The sequence below is a fragment of the Macaca fascicularis genome, chromosome 1, assembly GCF_037993035.2.
Source record: "Macaca fascicularis isolate 582-1 chromosome 1, T2T-MFA8v1.1".
Taxonomy (NCBI): Eukaryota; Metazoa; Chordata; class Mammalia; order Primates; family Cercopithecidae; genus Macaca; species Macaca fascicularis.
The window spans coordinates 56070413-56091537 of record NC_088375.1 but is presented as its reverse complement, the minus strand read 5'-3'; positions in this window follow the sequence as shown (position 1 = coordinate 56091537).

Genomic DNA, 21125 nt, shown 5'->3' with positions numbered 1-21125 from the left:
TCTAACTAGAATGTAAGTTATATAAAGGCAAGGGTTTTTGTCTTTTTTTTTTTTTTTTCACTGTTGTGTCCCCAGATTCTAGAACTTTGCTTGGCACATAGGAGATGCTCATACTAATTTGTTGAATAACTGAAGAATTTCTTGCAAAGGGGCTGCTTACCAATGTCTGGGACTTGAGCCTGGGACTGAGTCACATGTCAGCAGGTCCAGTGGGGTCTCCACCTGTCCACATTGAGCCTATGGGGGACCAACCTAATCATCACCATGAAGTGTATTCGTGTAAGGATGCAACATAAAGAGGGTAGTGTTCACCATAGCTGTCATATTAGAAAATCTTTTCTTCTAGCCTTCCTCTCTGAACCTGAATATTAAAGAATGATTATCATACTTCTTAAAGTCACTAACAACCTTTTAGGGTTATGTCTACTTAACCAGAAATAAAGAAGAGAGTTGAGACTATCAAAATAAATCAGGTTCATTAAACCCTTATTTTGTCACAATTTAGGATTATTTTTAATCTCTACAATTCATATCTATTCTTTAATACTGATTATTACATTTTTCAGATCATTGTTACCTGCTCAGTTATGTCTTAGAAAGGTATGGTCTCAAGAAATAAGCTGAAAAATGTTTCAAAATAAATTGGATTAGGGAACAAATGTGAGCCAGAGAGCAAGTCCAGGTTCATGACAGCCACAGGGGACACTTGCGGTATGTCTTATTTCTCTGCAGGCTTCATTAATGACCACATACATCTCTTCTATGTAATCCCACTCCAAGGCATGATTTTAAGGTTCTAAAACCTCTATAGGAAGGTTCTGATGGCCGTTCTTGGTAGCCACATCTAGGTCACTTACCTAATTTATTAAGTACTTCTATACAACCATGTTCTCCTTATCACTAACCATGGCAATGGTTTTATATTTATTTGTGTATTCCTAAATGTGTGTCCCCAATTGAAATGGAAGCCCCAAGAGGGCAAGGATTGTCTATTTTGCTCACTATTATAGACCAAATACCTACTGTGTGCCCGGCAAATAAAAGATATTCATAAAATATATGTTGGAAGAAGGGAAGGAAAGAATGGAGGAAGGAGGAAAGGAAGGAGGGAGGGAAGCAGGGAGAGGAGGAGGAAGGGAAGGAGGGAGGGGGGAAGAGGGAGGGGGGGAAGAGGGAGGGAAAGGAAGAGGGAGGGAGGGAAGGAGAGAGGGAAGGAGGAAGAGAAGGAGGGCGAGAAGGAGGGAAAGAAGGAGGAAGGAAGGGAGGGAAGAAAGGGAGAGAAGGAGGGAGGGAAATAAGGCAGGAAGGGTGGGAGGATCTTTTATGTCCCTGTTGTCTTCTTGTCAGAGACAACTATAGCTAATTTTCTTAACGTTTCAGAGATGATCTTCTCCATGCAATTCTTTCCCTGGGTAACAGCCTCATGAATATGGTAGAATTTAGGTTAGAAAGTTAAATGTCTGCCTAAAATGTTAACAGGCTCTCATAATCCTTCTCCCAATCCTATTGCATTGAACATCCTTTAATTCCAGGTACCCCAGTCTACACAGCAAAAAAGAAAAAGACCATCTGCTCTATAAATTAAAAGTTCACATCTTTTAACACTCATGATTGACATAAATGCTGCTGTGAATAGACTGAGGAATGTGGAAGTATGGTTGGATTTCTTTTGCTACTCCGCAGCCAGGTCTTTCTTGTATTGCTATATTGTTCTTCCAGAAATGTTCTTTGACTAATAGTACCCAAGTGATACTGGGGAGGCAATGGTAGCCAGGGCTGGGGAGGCAGTAGCCTGCCTCTCTCACTGGGTGATAGATCTGTAAAGCCTGAATGAGAGGGACCCAGGGTGGTAACTGCAGCCATCTTTCTCTTTTATGATTTCTCTTTCTTTTCATTAGGTTTGACATTTTTGAGATTGAGCTTTGTAACTAACTATTAGCCCAAGGCAAGGACTGGGGAAATGAGAATTTGCTGAAAAAGTGACCCCCATCCCCAAACACAAAGTGTGAACAACTGTACTTATGGCCTGCCATGAAAGGGACTGAAGCTGGGATTTATGTTCAGAAATTGCAGTTGATTTGATAAAGTGAAATGAAACCAGTACCCTCTGCACCTGCAGGCAGGCCCAGGGACTTTCACAAAGAAATATTTCTATTATTTTTATCTTTTTGTGTTATGGTATTTGAAATGAAAGTCTGTGTCTACTCAATGCCCACAAAAGAATATCTTCTGCCATCAATGATGAGCTTGGAAAGTTGGATCATAATAAACAAGACAAGGAGAGGAAACACAGCAAACCGAAGATGCTTTGTGATGAGGTTGGGCCACGGAGCACACATTGTGCTCAGGGCACTTTTCAGCCCTTTATCAAAGGTAGGCATGTACCAAAACAGCTTTCCTTTGGGGACACATGTCAAGAAAGCGACCCATTCGCCACTTGAGAGTTTGTTTGTCCAGTTGGAATCCTCATATATTGCTATTATGCTTTGAGAATTTTAGGGAATAAAATGACACTGCTGCAGAATTTTAGCTTCAACTCAAAGGTTTCTCTCTCCAAATGATAGTGACTGTTAGATACAGGGCTAACTCCAACATATGAAAAGCACCACCTTCTCTCAAGAACAGCCCTGGTAAGAACTATTACTAAGACATTTTTAGCTATTACTTTCAGAGTGGGAACATTTTCTTCTACTTACTTTGTAAAAGAATAGAATTTCTCCAAACAAAACATTGTTTCCTCCTGCCCAGAAAAAGACCAAAGAGACTGCTGCCAACCCAGCAAATCTCGGGGAAATAGCTCAAAACAAGGATTCCCAGCAACAAGGGCTCAGGGTCCCTGGATTCCCAGCGACAAGGACTCAGGGTCCCTGAAGGAACAAGAATGCAGTTTTTCCTATTAAAATAAATTAATTAGTCTCATAAATGAAGGAAGGGGACAGAATGAGAAAGAGAATTATCCCCCTTAAGTGTGTCTATTCAGACCCTGCGGGGACAGGGAGTCTATGGAATTCTTAAGGGAATAAAAACACATGTGCACCAACAATGTGTTGTGTGGTTTCCTTTTTTCTCCAAAGGACCAGAAGCCTCCAGAATTCCATACACAACATTAACCTATGGAGAAGCTATTTGAATAAATCATTTATTTCTCCACCATAGCGTATCACTGTTTTTTTTAAAAAAAGCACTAACATATCCTTGTCAAGAATATACACACATACTTTAAATAGCCCCTTCTCTCTCTACAGTACATAATTTTGTGTGGTGTATTTTTTTGGGGGGGGGGGTAATAAAAAATGACAAGCAGGAACAAAACTCTCAGACCAGATCTTGAACATTGCTAAGGACAAGTGAGTATTGAGACTAAGATTTGAGTATACTTAATATTAGTTCAATGTGTTAACATCTTGGAAGTTTGGGGTACTAGAAGAATAAATAAGGTGGTTGAAATGCTTGCTCTCAGTTTCTCATCAGTAACCAATGAGATCCTTTTTCAATGAAAAAAAATATTAAAGACTTCCAGTAATCAATGACCAATAGTAATATTTACTGAATACCTACAATATGCAAACTTCTAATTAGGCTTTAAAAAGTACAGAAAGAGGCCAGGCGTGGTGGCTCACACCTGTAATCCCAGCACTCTGGGAGGCCGAGGCGAGCGGATCATGAGGTCAGGAGATCGAGACCATCCTGGCTAACACGGTGAAACCCCATCTCTACCAAAAATACAAAAAATTAGTCAGGCGTGGTGGCGGGCGCCTGTAGTCCCAGCTACTCGGGAGACTGAGACAAGAGAATGGCATGAACCTGGGAGACGGAGGTTGCAGTGAGCCGAGATTGAGCCACTGCACCACAGCCTGGGCGACAGAGCCAGACTCCGTCTCAAAAAAAAAAAAAAAAAAAAAAAGTACAGAAAGAGGTAAACAAATAGGCTTTCTCTTTAACAAGTATATAACCTAGTTAGTGGTTTAAAACTTGAACACATTAGAAAGGCAACTAACCTTTGTGGAACGTAATGTCGGACAAGGCATGCTAACAGTGAGTGTGATGCATTTCAAGTGCATTTCAAGAGAGCAAGATTTGCCTCCCCCTAGACTGATCAAGGGAATGTTTTATGCAGGAAAAAGAAATCAAGTTAGGTTTTAAAGACAGAGCAGGCACAAGTTAGGCATCGCTTTAGTTATCTCTTTTCTTTTAAAAAACTACCCAATAATTTAGCAAATTAAAATAATAATTATTGTCAAAATAACAACCCATAAATCTGTGGGTTGAGCAAGCTCATTTAGTAAGTTCTTCTGCTCCACATAGTGTTAGCTGGAGTCACTGAGTTGCAATCTACTGGTCAATGGACTGGGTTGGAAAGTCCAAGAATTCTTCCTTCACATGGATGATGCCTCAGTGCTTCCTCATGTGGCCTCTCCATGGGGCTTGCATGCACTTCCTCACAGTACAGTGGTCTCAGAGAAAGACTTTACAGTACTTACACGAATGGCTTCTAAAAGTAAAGAGGGGAAAAGTGCCAGTCTACTTTTAAGGCTAGTCCCAGAAATGGCACAGCTTTACTTTTGCCACATTCTGTGGTCAAAACAAGCCACAAAGCTATACTGGATTTAAGGTGAGAGGAAGTAGATTCTACTTATTCATTCAGTGAAATTAACAAAAGGAAATACATTGATAGTGGCCATTTTTTTTCTGAAAATACCATGAGCAAAGAGGAAAAGAGGAGATAGACTATGTGATCCTCTCATATATTGACCTCTGAACATAAAACCAATTTTCATTTCTAAGAGGTTTCCTATGTGCCAAGCCGCATGCTAACCATAGGAAAAAAAAAGAAATCTATTGCTTAGCACTAGCATTCAAAGAGCTTTCACTCATTTTGTTATTGTTGTGGCCCTGGAGTGTTTTTCACATTGGTTCTTATTTCCAAATGAAATACAATATGTAAATAACCAGAAAATAAGCCTTTGCTACTCAAGTAGCTTCAAGAATAGAATGTAAACCCATGTCTGACACATGAAGGTTATAGACAAGTAGAAAAACAATGGCATTTAGAATGCCATACAGAGGACTATAGATAGACTCAGTTTTAAAATTTCTATTGTTTTTTATTATATTTTAAGTTCTGGTATACACCTGCAGAACGTGCAATCTTGTTACATAGGTATACACGTGCCATGGTGGTTTGCTGCACCCATCAACCCATCATCTACATTAGGTATTTCTCCTAATGCTATCCCTCCCCTGACCCCAACCCCATGACCATCCCCGGTGTGAGGACTTTAATTTGAAGTTCAGTTGCTTTCCTTGGGAGCTCTGTTTACCAAAATTTCAGTAACATTTAAATCTGGGAGTATGTGTCTACCAACTATCAGGAACACACTTCTATGATGGCAACCCTAGATTACCAACTAAATGGGCAAAAGTATGTCCCATATATTCTGCCCGGCACCTCACCAATTCTCTCTTAAACTGTCATAATTAAAAAAGATGCAGTTGGGTTTTAAGGATAAACAAAAAATACTACTATTTGCCTCCTCTTGAATTCTAATCAGCTCAATGGTAGACAAAAAGTAATAAAGAAATAAAAATATAAGCTTTATGATATATAGAGATGAATAGAATGCATAGCTCAGTTTGTAGCAATCATGGGCTTCCCAATACAGAATTAACCTGCCCAGTTTCAGGCCTCCCACGGGTGCATGGCCTGCAAAACTTTCTGCATGGAGACCAGACCAGATAGCAGCTTTCTGAGAAGGACAGGACCCTGGAAGGAGAGAAGAAGGCAGGACTGAGTAATATATACCTTCCTCCTCCCAAGTATTATATCAGTAAATTTACTCTTTCTTCTCCAAGGAGAAGTGAATGGGAAGGTAGATCAAGAAACCATGAATATTTGGAGAAACTCCCTTCTACCAGAAATCTGATTAATGAGATTAATATATACAGACACAGACACACACACACACACACACACACACATATATATGTATGTGTGGCTGACATACATGCATACATACAGCCAGAATTGAATAGATGCTAACTGGGACAACTATTTCCCATTATTTACTTTCTTCCATCACTTTTCTAAGTCAAGAAAAATCTACAGAAGTTTTAAAATTGAGAGATAGAGCCAAACAAGCACACATAATATGAAAATTAAAAGAAAAAACTATAAATTAAGAACATCTTCGCAGTGTTCAGCACACTTAACACAAAAAGCCACAAGAAAATGCTAATAACTGCACCTACACCTCATTGGAGTTTGCGGCATTGAGAGGAAGTTGCCTGCACTTTTCAAAAAGTAGGACTGGTTTGAACGACAACAAAATAGCTTTTCCCTCACATCCTGTGATAGCAAAATGGCTTCAAAAACTAACAAGATATTCCAAAATTTTTAACCTTTGTGAAGATTACAATTAATGTTCTTCAAAATCTGATTGTTGTGATTATTGATTTTTAGAAACCAATTTACCAGATCCTTTAAAAAAAAATCATGATTATTCAGCCCGCTGGGTGCCACAAAGTAGAGTCTGCAGAATTGAGGCCCTCCATCAGTTGAGCCCATTGACACAATCCCAAATTTACACCTATTCTGTTGTGGGATTTGAGCTGGTGGTTTTTCTTCTTTTCTCCTCAGGCTTACTGCTTATGTTTCTGCTCTCAGAGTTAACCTGTTCATGCCCAAGAATATACCATGTTGTGGTCTGCTCCTGCATTTCACAGTCTGACAGATATTCATCTCCAGCTCACAGCTTGCAGGTGGGAGCCTCAGCTGAGGAGACTTGGTGTCAGGAAATCAGCAGCTGCTCGTATATCACACTGGTCATTAGTGGAGGATCATTCTGGACCTTTGCCCACAGCTCCTTGCTATGGCAGGAGAAGGGCTATAAAACCCTAGGCCCTGTCAGCCGTTGTCACTTAGGTGAGAATTTATCAGGTCTCCAAGTGCCCTCTGACTGGATTATTATGAATAATGAATGAAGCTTTATGCTACACCGAAGCATTAATAAGATGGGAATGACTGGGAGAAACTCTGTGCACCACAATCGCAGTCGCTCTCTGGGTTAGCAAATCCGCAGCTGGTGGGCCTGCCCGATTGAGCCTCTGCTGAATCTGTGATTGAAGTGAGGTTCTCCTTTAATTATAGAGCCAAGCTTTACAGTCTGAGTTTTAGCCTGTGGGTGGTAATAAAGAACCAGGAATGAAGCCGTGTATGTCTACAGCAGGAAAAGTGGACGGAACAGATTTTAGATTCCATTTAAAAAAAAAAAAAAATGTTTCATGTCAATCATCTATTTTACTGTCACCCTAAAACAAGAGTCTAGTGTCAAAACATTAGCCAGTAAGAAATTTCTAGTATATAAATACAAGTGTCTTTTATGACTAAGATATCTGGGGTTTGGAGGGATGAATTCTACCACTTTTCTCAGTGTGGCTGCTCTTGTGTGAGCCTCAGAATTTATGTGAGCTGAAACGAAGGAAGGTGGCTTAAAGACAACAGAGGAGCAAAGGGTATCCCTGATCTGACAGAGGGAACAATGGGACTCAGACACACCCTAACCTAGTGGAAATCATTTTCTAAAACTGTGAGTTAACCCAGTCCTTCTAGCAGAGCCGGCTTCAGAGTTGATGCTCTGGTTCCAGGTTATCTTAGCAACCATTTCAGGACATTCTGGTACTAGCTTCCAGGATGCCCAAGTTGTATTGAAAAAGGAAGGTCATCTGACTTGACTGTCTCTGGAAAACATTGTTTAATTGAATGAAGTAGAAAAGGAAGCTATGCTCCTTTCATTTTGTATTTGAATCTCTTCCCAGGTTTCAAGGGCCAAAGACTAGATAATGGGTTTGTTTGTTTGTGTTCTACCGTAGACTCACTTCTTAGCTCCCATCCCATTCTTCACATATTTTCTGAGTCTCTAAATTGTTTCAGGACTAGGGAAAATTTAAAAGAAAATAAAAGACATTGCCTCTACCTAATGAGCAGATACCAATAAACAGGAAAAGTACTTATTTTGTAATTCACCACTGCAAACCCAGACACTGTCTGAGAAATGCTTTGAAGCAGCTCATCTTCCAGTTGATTAAAAATAAGAGCTTCAAAGCCATGAGTCTGTCTACTTCAGGTTCTTCAGGTATTGGGTGACCTGGAACATCTACTGAACTTCTCTCTTAGTTGTCCCACCTTTAAAATGAGGGAGGTGAAAATGATTTCCATCCATGTTAGAAATTCTAACACCCATAATAGATGTTAAAAGAATTTATGTACCCTACTCCTGTTGTGACCGTGAGAAGAAAAAAGTCAGAGCCTAAAATATGTTCAAAAAGTGGATTCTGAGGGAATCTTTTCCTGCTCTTGGTACCAAGAAAGAAATCTATTCTCTGGTCTTTCAAGTATATGGAAATTATCAAGTACTGTTTAATCACTTAACATCAGTTGCCTTGGCAACTTGTACTTGCCTCTATGGTTTTTTTCCCATTATCTTTCCATCTAGATGGAGTTCTTTCTTCTCTATTTTATTCTTAGACATGTGTTGTAGTCTAGAATTATGGAGTGTTTAGAACTTGAAAGGAATTTCAAGTTGGTCAAGATTTTTTCAGTGTTTTATTTTTAATTTTATGGGTACATAGTAGGTATACATACATGTATGGGATATATGTGATATTTTGTTTCAGGAATACAATGTGTAATAATCACATCCAGCATAATTGGGGGAATCCATCACCTCAAGCATTTATAATTTCTTTGCATTAGGAATTTTTCAATTCCACTCTTTTAGTTATTTTAAAATATACCATAAATTACTGTTGATTGTAGTCCCTCTGTTGTGTTGTCAAATACTAGATATTTTTTCTATATTTTTGTACCCATTAAAGTTGGTCAGGTTTAATTTTCTCAAGTTCCCCTCCTCTAAAAAGCCTGCCTGACATTCCAATAAACCCCAAGTGGTCGGTCTTTCTCTCTCTTTCTCCATTGATTATATTGCCTGTTCTACTTTTTGGTAGTGAAATAATGGTTTGGATAATTCAATATTCATATATAAGATTTATCTTTCTAATATTCTTCAAAATAGACATTGTTTCTTATATATATTGAAATTCTTCATATACTCTAGCCAGTGTCTTTCTCATCATATTTACTGAATAATAATTTATTAAGCATCTACTGGGTGTCAGACCATGTGTTGGTTTCTATGGACACAAAGATAACGGACACATGTTAATTATTCTCAAGAACTTCACAATCCTGTAGATACTTAATATTTGAGCAGTTCATTCATTTTGGTTTAGGTAACATCCTTGGTGGAAAGATGAAGTCATATGAACTGGATGCAAGAAGAATTAGTTAAGAAGCTAACAAGTTAAATCACCATATTCAAAGGGCACTGAACAATCAATGTGCTGATGCCAGTCTTAAGGTAGGTTTCCAGGGCCACAAGATTGATCCTTTACCTTTCAACATCCTTGGCCTGTTCTATATCATCTTCAATGATTTGGAAGAAGATCTGTAGAGCATGCCTATCCAGTTTGTGGCATACAGAAATAGTTCCTTGAATTATTAAATTAGGGTTCAAAAAGAACTTCTTAGGTTGAAATGATGAACCGCATCTAGGATAGTGAAATTTTACAGGATGAAATACAGATGCCTGGGTTTGAATGTCCCCAACCAATTTTATGAGGGTAGACTAGGAAAATGTGTTATATTTAATGTGAATGTGTGTGTGTGTGTGTGTGTGTGTATCTTAGCCCAGTATCCAGAATAGATGTGCTGCAATAAAAAATAAAGTGTTGAACCAAGTTGCAGATGTCACACTTTTTAAGGAGATATGGTCTCATAAGAGTACATGTAGGAAACAGAAACCAGATACACAAAAGGACTCCAAATTATGTCATTAAGAGGAGGGATGGGAGAAACTGAGGTCATTTTGCCTGAGGAAGAAAGGAAGCAAGGAACACAGGCATTGTCTTCAGTTATTTGGAGGGCTGTGGAAAAGGGATAAAAGTTGCTCTGTATAAGTCAAAAAAGATGTTGGGAAATTCAAGAAGACACATTTCAGCTCACTACAAGAATGACCTTTTCCAGTTGCTGTCTCAATAGACAGTCTTGGGACATGGTATGTGTGGAAGAAGGAATTGAGGGAAACCTCCAATTTGCCATCCTTTCTCCTCTCTGCCATCCTCTTTACTACTACACAAGGTAACCACTCTACTTTTGTTTCAAGAGTGATGTAGAGATTTCCTTTATGAGTATGGGTTTTGTGTAACAATTATATATTAAGAAGTTATTTGTATTGTTCAGAATACATGAGAGCACACACATAAAAATTTCACCTCCATAAACCCCCATTAGAAGATGCCATTAGAATGGCCATTAGCTGAATATATTATGAAAGTGAAGTTGGAGTTAAGGCCTGAGAGAGAGTGTTCTGTAATTCTCCGCAGAGAAGTAGACAACTAGGAAGGGAGGGCAGTGGCCTCACACAGCAAGGCCCCCATGCAAGAAGACCTTGTGGCTGCCCGACTCCTATACAAGGGAATTTTTTCTTCACCAACACACTGAACTGATCACACAATCGAAGTCTAAAGGAATACAAAAGAGGAGCAGCAACAACAAAGGGTGCTTAGAGAACTTTAAGCTTCAGCCTTCACTTTGCTGAGTTAACCTCAGAATAAAAAATGAGCTGCTACCAAGGAGAAGTTTAGAGACCCTGACTGACAGATTGAGATTCTGTTAGAACTGCAATTCAGTGAGTTCCCAGACATCGGAGGTGTGCAAAGCATGAGAAGGGTTACATGGGGAGCTTGCAGAGGGGATGGGACTCCAACATCAGACGGGGACTGACCTTTAAGCCTCTTTCCAGTTCTGAAATTCTAGGCATTTGAATGCCTTCTGCTGTGGTGTATATTCTTCTTACCTAGATCTACATGGATGTCTCAGTATGTCTGAGTAGGAATTTTTAAATGCTTTGCCAAGAAAGAAAGGTCCTCTCACTCACTCACAAGAGCCTCAACATATGCCTGAATCACACCTAAGTGGGCAGCATTTTATGATAATTGTGAGGAGTGCGAAGAACAGTGCAGATAAGCATCACGCTTATATGCCCACAGGTATGTGCATTCATGCAAGTGTGTGCCCATGCACTCAGCAACACATGCTCTGCTAAAACATGTCATCGGCTAGATGGTGTTCTCCCACCAAGCCGAGCCAACACAACTTTGTTATGGAACACATTGGCACTGGCAGGGTTTCATCCCACCACTAAGCCATAATCTGTTTGGCAGGCATGAGGGGTGTCACAAAACCTCAAGGTTAATTGGGAGCAAGGCAGTAAACACCAGCTTCTCCCAGGGCATTCTTCATGCTTAGAAGCTGTCTAAAGACAAAATCTACTTCAATGTTGGTAGACCAAATTGTTTTTTGAACTATCAAAAGCAAAGAAAAGCAACGACAATTTTACCAAGATTCCGAGAAAAGTACACAAAGTCTTGCATTTAAAAATATTGAAGAGAACACCAGGAGTTGGGGGCAAATCCCCTATTTTTCTAAGAAATATTCACAAACAGGAGGGAAACTTGTCGTCGGGGAGCCACACACAGGCGTTTCAGACCACCCTGAAATCGTTTCACATTCTGAAATTTATAGGGTCTCCCTGCTCCCAAGGCTTGTTATACCCTTAATATTCAAACACACACAACTTTTATGGGTACAGGATTGACATCTTCAGCTAAACAGGAGACAGTCCACATGCCTAGGGTCAAGAAATAAAGAATAACAGTTGCATCCTTAAGATCTCTTCCATTCAAACTACAATTTTACCTCAATACAAAAACATTCAGATGGAAAAAAAGGTAGAGGTAGATAAGGGATAGAAAGCATAGGTGGCATCAGAAATGCATTAAACACAAGGGACAATTTGTGGCAAAACAAATCTGAAGGAGTATGGTAACTAAGGAACTAGTAAATGTTAAACAGAATGAAAATTAACTCAGGACCAAGGGGGAAATGCTTGAACAGGAAAAAATGAACAATATAGATGGAAATGGGGAAATTTAAAACAGTAGAGTCTCAAAAAGATAAAGGATAGATAATACATGAAAGGAAAGAAGTTGAAAAGAAATAGGGAAGAACAAAATTATTTTTAAAGTAAAAAGAAATGTAGAATCTATTACAATCAATGGTGCTGTCTTTGCCCCTAAGAGCTCAAACAAAGGAAGAAGAGATGCCCATAATTATTATTTATTCATGCCCCTTGCTTCAGTGGGGTTCTCCTGGCAAAATTCCAGCAGCTTTGCCATTTTAAAGAATAGGGACTTTAGAATGTAGCTGCTCTGAGGATTTGGTCCTATAATCTCCTTTAATGTTTCTTTTGCATCAAAAGGTCACTCTCAATTCAGACATTTATGAAATTGAAATTAGTCCGAGGTCCCTTGGAGATCTGAAGCCCTGGCAGACAGGGGATGCCCATGGTGGAGATCACACCTTGGATGTAAAGAAACCCTTCAAAGTGCCATTTTGTTATCTTCAAGGGTTTAATAATCACTCATCCACACCAGGCCTACCTCTTCCATCAGACTGTGTATATCCTGCCACAAACCAAATTTTCAGTAGTAAACCATAATGACTGATTTAAATAAAACAGCACTCCACTAGACATGGTCATGGAGGAGGGAGGAGGAAGTGTCAGGCTCTACACTAGGAACTTAAGGGACATTATTTGTAATTTCACAGTAACCTGTGATGTCTCTGCCCCACAACTCTCTGCTCCATGACAATTCCCATTTGTCCCATTTATTGAGCCTCCACCAGGTCCCAGGTCTTTTATATATATAAAATCTTGGATAATTATTCCAATGCTGTGAGATGGAATTAACGTATCCACCTTATGTCTGAGGAAACTGAATCGTGGGAGTTTTGATTTGACCAAGGACATACAACTAGGAAGCGTCAGGGATGGGCTCTAAACTGGGTCTGATTGACAGCCAGATCATTAAATTATTTTAACCATATTTTCAATCTTCTCTAGGCTAAATTAGAGTAGGTTATTTCCACCAGTTCCAGGTATTTCACTCTTACTCCTACTGTCCTATGTCAAGCACAGGGCTAGAGCCAGAAAGGTGAATAAGAAAGTTTCAGCCTTTTAAGAAGCATAAATTACCATGTAGTGAAGAAGGCAGACACACGGGCAGAATGAAGGGTCACAGCTTACTAGGGCGCCTGAAAAGACTTTCTGGTCCCCCTGAAACTAATTCCCACTGGCCCACTTAAAGTTAATAAAAATTATGCTTGCTTGTTTTAATTTTAAAAAATTATTTTCCAGGGAAATATTAAGGCTAAGCCAATCTGCCCAGAACTAGCCCCACCCCAGATAACTAAGTTGAATCTGTAAACTCTTTTCCCAGGACCACTGGCCACCATTCATGGGGTCCACTACACCGATGAAGCTGAAAATTTGCCAGTCTATCTTTCAGTGATGAGCACCATAGAAGCCTGGTTACCTCTCAGAAATGGAGGCAACAGCAAGGCCATTGGATGCAGTCTTTATTTGTCCAGGTGGCCATAATTACAACACTGCAAATCAGCCTTGCTGCTGTTTCATTCCCATTCCAGTCACTCTGTGGTCCCCCACAGCATGTCCCCGGCCAGGGCCAACCTTACACAGGGGTGAAGCAGGTGGCCTCCGCATGAGGTAAAACAAGTGCTGCCAGCAAGATCCCTTACTCCAAAAATACCTCTCTCACTGACTTATTTCAGTGTCTAAAATGCTATCATTTTAGAGGAACAAGGGAGGAATCTTTTATTGATCTTTATTACAAAAATAATAAATACACACTGAAAAAAACGATTAAAAAATACAGAAATCTATGGACTAAAGGATGAAAGTTCCCTTCATCATCCTTTCACCCTCAACCCTTAGGCATTTTCAGAGATAATTACTATTAACGAATTAGAGTATATTCTCTAAAGTATTTTTCTATGAATTGAAATAGGTAGGCAAATTTGTTTTAAGGTGTGCAGTCCCCTATTGATGGGCATTTCATTTGTTTGTGATTTTTTTACTCTTACAAAAAAAGTTGCAATTGATATTCCAGCACACATATCTTTGGGCACACGTAGAAACATTTCTGAAAGACACTTTCTTCAAAATGGAATTGCTGGGTAGAAGGGTATGTGCATTTTAGATGTTCATAGAGACTTACAGAAATTCTATAAAGCAAGGGTAGAAAGCAGAGTACTGAGTTATAGTGAGTACACTGGACATTGACCATAATATGAAGCCTACATCACTTCAGCCTCAGTGCTGAATGAAAAATATCTTAGCACACATACGTAGATGTGTATCATTCATTCAAACATCACTGGTTATATGTCTCCTGGAAACAAATAACAGTTGATAATTACTGCTTTAAGTCATTATTTACCATGTGAGAGTAGGTCTTTGACATAGTGCATCATAGGAAGTAAGAAGTAATGGAGGAGAATGTGGGGCCATTGAGGTGGGTGACCACAGAGGTCTGGGTACTGCAAAGCAGGTCCTGGAGGTGGGCACTGAGAGAGGAGAGAGAGATGTTGACAAGCAAATGTGAAGGTGATGGAGACAACCGCAAACCATTTACAGGATCTAGAGCTAACTGTTCAAAGCTTCCTCTCTGACAGAGACATCCTCACAAGGTAGTGAGTTGGGGGAAGGAGAATTATACTGGAGAGGCTGAAATTCCATTGCCATGGGAGGATAAGGTAAAAGTTTTGAAACAGTTGCCTCACACTTATGAAAATACTTAGTAAAGTTCTTGACCTCAATGTTTCCTTCCTTCCCTCTCCTCCAAGCTTTCTGAAAGAGCTGCTGTAAGAAATACAAGAAATGCACACTCAAAGTCACCATCATTCCTTGTCTCTCTGGCTTGATAACCACTATCAAGCTTTTTGGCTTCATCTCCAGCCACTCTCCCCATGCTAGTATTTTCTATACATCAATTTCAATTTTTATTTCCATTTCTGGACCTTGACACATACTGTTTCCTCTATCAGGAATACTCTTCTGTCAATCTTTTATTCACCTTCTCTGGGCCAACTCCTAGCTTCCCTCAGGTCTAAACTTCAACACTAGTCTTCTAGGATGCTCTTCCGACCCCATTTCTACATTTCCCCCTGGATAGCCAGTTACTCCCATTAAATGTTTTTAGAGCATTCTGCCCCATCTACCCCAATGGTGATCACATAACTTTGTATAACTGCTTATTTAATGCATGTGTCTAGATGAAAGAACCATGAGAGAGGAAATAAGTCTACCTTGGGCACCAATGTATCTGCAGCATGGTATAGTACCTAGCACACGATAGGTACACTGTAAATACTGTAGAACGAATGATCAAATGTATAGATGGATATACGGACAGCTTAAAAGCAGCCATCAAGAGAGATGAGAAGTTAGCCCAAAGGATTTTAATAATCCAAAACCAGGAAAATCAATTTCTGAGTAATTAGGAGTTTGCTATAGTCTCAAACTATTTTGGTAAATATTTATGTATAAGAACATTCAGAACTCACCATGACAGAAGTGAATCACTGGAAATAGCAAAGCGCTGCTTGTAGAGCCACATAAAATATTTTTAAATTAAGGATACTATAATTCACACATATATTGATCAAAAGGTATAAATACATTTAAATATAAACATATTTAGTAAAATATATTAAAGCTATGGTGAAAGCAGCTTTGTCCTTCAATAGAATTTATAACTAAAACTGAAGAAATAGTTTTGTGACAATAAAGCATTCAAATATTTTTGGATCTTGAATGTATTAGAGCAACAGAATTATTTCAAACAGATTAAATCATAGCTTTCTATTTGCAAGAGAATTAGCCTTAATATTCCTGAAATGACACAGTCTTAATTTGATACTTCTTATCTCAGTTAAGAATTATCTTCATTTTCAACTCTTGAAACTTACTCAACAAAAAAACATTTTATCTAAGGTGCCCAACAGATTAATTGTAAATAAAATATTGCCTCTCTAATAAATATGTAATTAGCACCACCAACCTTGTTAAACATGTATACTATATTATTTATCTTAAAAGTTGGAATTATTCCAAAACTCTCCATGTAATTACATAATTAGGTGGTTTCTTTAAATGAGGATCATGTACTCAAACAGAAAATGTCTGTTTTATCATGCCAATATATAACCAAACCGTAGACATTCCAATAAAATTCCGGCCAAAACTCATATTAAATGTACTGAAAACACACACGAGATGCCATTTAGCTTTAGGCTAATGGGAATCTGGTAAACATTACATCAACTATCTTTACTAGCAAAAAGACTCACCTAATATTGGATAAATCAAAAGCATTATGCAGTTGGTGATGAAGTAAAAATAAATCTATTCTCAAAAGCATAAAAATATCAGATCGATCTAGAATGCTTATATTTATTTTAGAGTTTGGTCTAGCCTTTGAAAGTATATTCTAATAACACGGAGGTAGTCAGAGCACTCTATTTCAAGCTGAAATTAATTTTCAAGCATCAATGATTAGATTATTCATAATATTTTTATAAAAGTAGAGTTTATCATACCCAGGCAAATATTTCTTTGTAGATGAATTTTCACTTATCTTACCAAAGATGGTCCCATCAAAACAAATTCACCCTTTGAGTTAGTATTATAGATGGATATCAATTTGGTTTATTTGCCAAGGACTAAATATAAAAGCAATTCAGAGTCTTTACCATTATCTTTTTAAAAACCAGGTCAAAACATTATTTTTGTGAGCCACAAGAATGACTGAGTCTTACAAGATTTAAAATCTATTAGGGAATGTACTACTGAGAAATCCATTTGTTTTCATAAAGAGTAAAAACAAAGCACCAGGCTAACAATAGGTATCTTTTAATCTAAATGACAGTCCATATGCTGTTGTCTTCTCTGGTTTAAATATGTTCCATGTTCTTTTCACCCTAAACTCATTTGGCTTGAATGGTTGATCAAAGAAAGTTATGCATGAGAGACCATTCTGTTCAGGAATGAGGGTCTGTCATGCCCTGAAACATCCTTGTGATTTATAATATATGAACTCTGTGTGAAAAGAGGTAAATAAACTAAAGCAATTTGAAAATAGAAAACATGCTGTGTATACAATTTATTGGTCACACAGCCATGGATATTATATTCTACTTCCATTTTGATATCTAAAAATATTTGGATGACATGGGAAGAAAACTGCTAAATATACATAACAGTAGACACACATACACACACACACCCCCCAAATACAATATAGTCACTCTGGAGAAATAATTTTTCTGCTTATGTATCTTTTAAAACTGAATTTGATACTTTCAAGTTCTCATTGGTGTAATTAAGTAAGCTTGTTCTTTGTTGATACTTTTCCTTTTTAACCTTGATTGCTGCAAGCGATTTGCAGTTCAGCAAGAACTTGAAGCCAAAATATTCTCTCTGATAAAGCAGGAAATGATTTAAACCACACCAATAATAAGTAGAGAGAAAGAGAAAAAAAAGAAGAAGACAGCAGTTTAGTTTAGGCTACTCTTCTACATCAGATTAAAATAATAGGCCACTTCTTTCTTTTGAAGGAAAAAAGATAAAGTGCTAAGCAGAGGGCAATAGAAATTACTGGGATAACTTTGCAGGTCCTCCTAAGTTAGGGCTGCATACCTACTTAAAGGTTGTTTCCTGAAAATTTCTAAATGAGAACTCAGATGTCATAGTCATAAGTAAATGTCAACTTTTATTTCAAGCCAAATCGAAATAAATTATTTTTGGACTGCTTGTAATTTGGGATAACTCTGCACACTCTCCCTTTGCATTACTATGGAAGATCGTGTCATTCTGGATAGTAAAATGAAAATTCATTATGAATGCCTATAATAAACTTAAAGCATTGCAAGTTTTGCACATATTAGAAAATCAGGAAATTGTCTCCAAAATTTAAATGTTCAATCATTCTCATGAGTTGATTCACAGTTTTCCAAAGAATATATATTTATTTTAAAATGAAACAGGCTGAAAAAATAACTTTACAAAGTTGGATAAAGAGAAAATGAAAGTAGAAAAATAAAATGAAACCAGTATCAGGAGTAATGCATGCTGTGAATCACGGAAGGTCTTATATAGTTTTGAGAACCACACTGTGAATTTGACTCTGAGATTCCTAGCATCCAAAGCAAAGCTGCATCAGCTGAAATTTACCCAGCTATTCAGGAGGATATATTTTCCAAATTCCAAAAAAATGTTCCTTCCCTGGATCCTCATAAAGGGACATTATGGGACACAGTAAAATCATAATGTCACAAAAGTCCCATTATGTCAACATTTTCAACAAGAGCCAAATGTTACAATGCCAAAGTGCAAGTTTACATCATCCTAGTAGTAACTTTGTTATTAATTGGATTGACTTAAAAATTAATTGTCAACAACCAAAAATTAATAGATTGCAAATCTTTTAGGCAACGCTCATAATCTCACAAACAAATGTCTTAAAAACAGGAAAGAGACAGCTCAAAGTTACATTCCCTAGGTGAAATCTGAAGTATAGGCATTTTCTGTGCCAATTAAAAGAAAATCTATGTGCTTTGACAATTATCCAAAGAGTAGATATAATTTCTATCATTCTCAGAAGAAAAAAAAAATGAAGGCTCTTGTCCCAGATGTATGGAATAAATGGCCACACAACTTCAACAAGTGGCATCTGGCCCTATTGGATCAATTCTTAAAGATTTGCATTATGTATTCTGATATTGCAACCTAATATACCTACCAAGAAAAGGAAACCAGGTCAGATAATTTACATCTGCAGATGTGCAAAAAAAAAAAAAAAAAAAAAAAAAGGCATGATTTTTTTTAATGGCCTTTCTTACTTCCCAATGTGGGAATTTTTTCTTCCATGTTTCCTAGGCATTCAGGCCTTGCTGATCATAGCATTTATCACACAGTATTACAAATGCCTGTTCACTTATCTATTTGCACCCCAACCAGGAACTACGTCTGCCTTCTTCACTTTATATCCTCAGTGCTTGCCATAGTGTCTGGCCCACTGTAGGCACTCAGTAAATACCTGTCAAATGAATGAATGAATTCCTCTAGGACTAGAGCAAAATAATGTAATGATGCATAATAGGGGTTAAATGTTTCAAGTTTTCAACAACAGAAATACAAACAAGTTTTAGATACAATGCTTACCAAAAGTCTGGAAGGAGGAAAGCAGAGTTATCACCAGATACTTCCTGTCTTTAATGAGTGTTTTGACTGAAAGTTCGTCACTTCAGTATTGGGCAAAGCTTTCGATTCAGACCTTGGTTTCCAAATCTGGGTCAGTCACTAAGGAGCAAAGAACTTAATCTAAGTTTGCATTTTCCCTTCTGTAAAATGTGAATAATATTAGTAGCTACTTATTGGATTATATTATGAGAAATAAGTGAGATGATGCATACATAATATGTGGCACAGAGCACATTCTTAATGAATGTCTATTATTGTTGCCTGGGTTCCATTTCAGCAAGTTTCCACTACTTCTATAGCTTCTCAGGCTGTCCTTTTCTCTCCGGCAGTCTCTGGACCAAGTGTATCATGACACTAGCCATGAATGCAGAGATGGTCCAAAGAAATAAGTCCATAGTTCTTGGAAGTGGGAGCTTTTATGTTTGAATAAGGAAAAAAAAACTAAAGAGATAAAAGTGGCTGAGGTTCAGCTCAGAAAGATGGAATAAGAGTAAAAAAAAGTTATAGAAATTTTAAAATGATAGCGCCAGAAATTTTCTCTCCACATTAAAGTCTTCCACAGAATAATTTTGTCTCTTGTTCTTTCTCTCCTTTAAGAATACACAGAAAATGAAACTCCGCCTATTTTTCTTAAAAACCGTACACCCACACCTAAGTGGTATTTATGTACAAAATTCATTCCACAGATGTATTCACTATCTTTATTTTTTTTAAAGAGTAACTTTTAACTTCCTTAAAAGTTAGAACACAGCATTTTCAGTATTAATAAATTTCTTGCTTGAATAATTTTGCCTATTCAATATTATCAGAAATGTACTTACTCCAGAAAGCAAGACACACCTGAATTATTTGATCCCTGTTCTGCTTATTATCAGTGATAAAATCTGTCTCATACTGCTGCAACAAAGTGTTTCTGAATGAAGCCAAATGTTCCAGAATATATGCTGGATCAAGAGCTTGTGATTAAGTTTAAAATGTGGAATCAATATCCCCAGTATATTGAGGAAGGGTACCATGTTAAGTGGTTCTGGGGTACTTGAGGGCAGAAGCAATGACTGTTTTCACAGGATCCAGCATGATGACTACCATGTAGTTGGTCCTCAATATATCACTGATATTTTACTAAACTGCAAATCAGAACAATGAAATTAAAAATTTGGAAATAAACTCAGGAATTACTTAGTCCAAGACCCTCATTTTGTAGAGGGAGAATCTAAAATTCTTGTATGAAGTGACTTGCCTAAACTTATGTACCTCATTAGTTTGCAGAATTAGGTGTGGTAGACAGCTCTCTAAGGTCCTTGCCTTCTGGTATTCATGTCCCTGTGTAGTCTCCTCCCAGATATGGCCTGAACCTAGTAATTTGTTTCCAACAATAAAATACTGTAAAAGTGAGGAGATGTCACTAGTGAGATTAGGCTGCAAAAATATTGTCTTCTATCTTACTCATTCTCTCTTACTCATCTCTCTTGTTCTGTCACCTGACTCTGATGGAAGACAGCTGCCATGGTGTGAGTTCCCTATGGAGAGACCTATATAGAAAGCAACTGATAGAGGCCTCTGCACAACAGCCAGTGAGAAACTGAGGCTTTCAATTCAACAGCTTGCAAGAAACTGAGACTCGCTAACAATCACATGAGTGAGTTTGGAAGCAGATCCTCCTTCAGTCAGTCCTTCAGATGAGACCATCACCCTCACCAACACTCAGACTACAATTTCCTGAAAGACCATGAGAACAAGAACTCTGTTAAGCTATGCATGAATTCCTGACTGACAGAAACTGTGAGATCATAAATATTTTAAGTCACTTCACTTTACAGTAATTTGTTAAGCATCTGTAGATGACTGAAGCATCAGGATTAGGACCCAAGTGTTTTTTCTGCC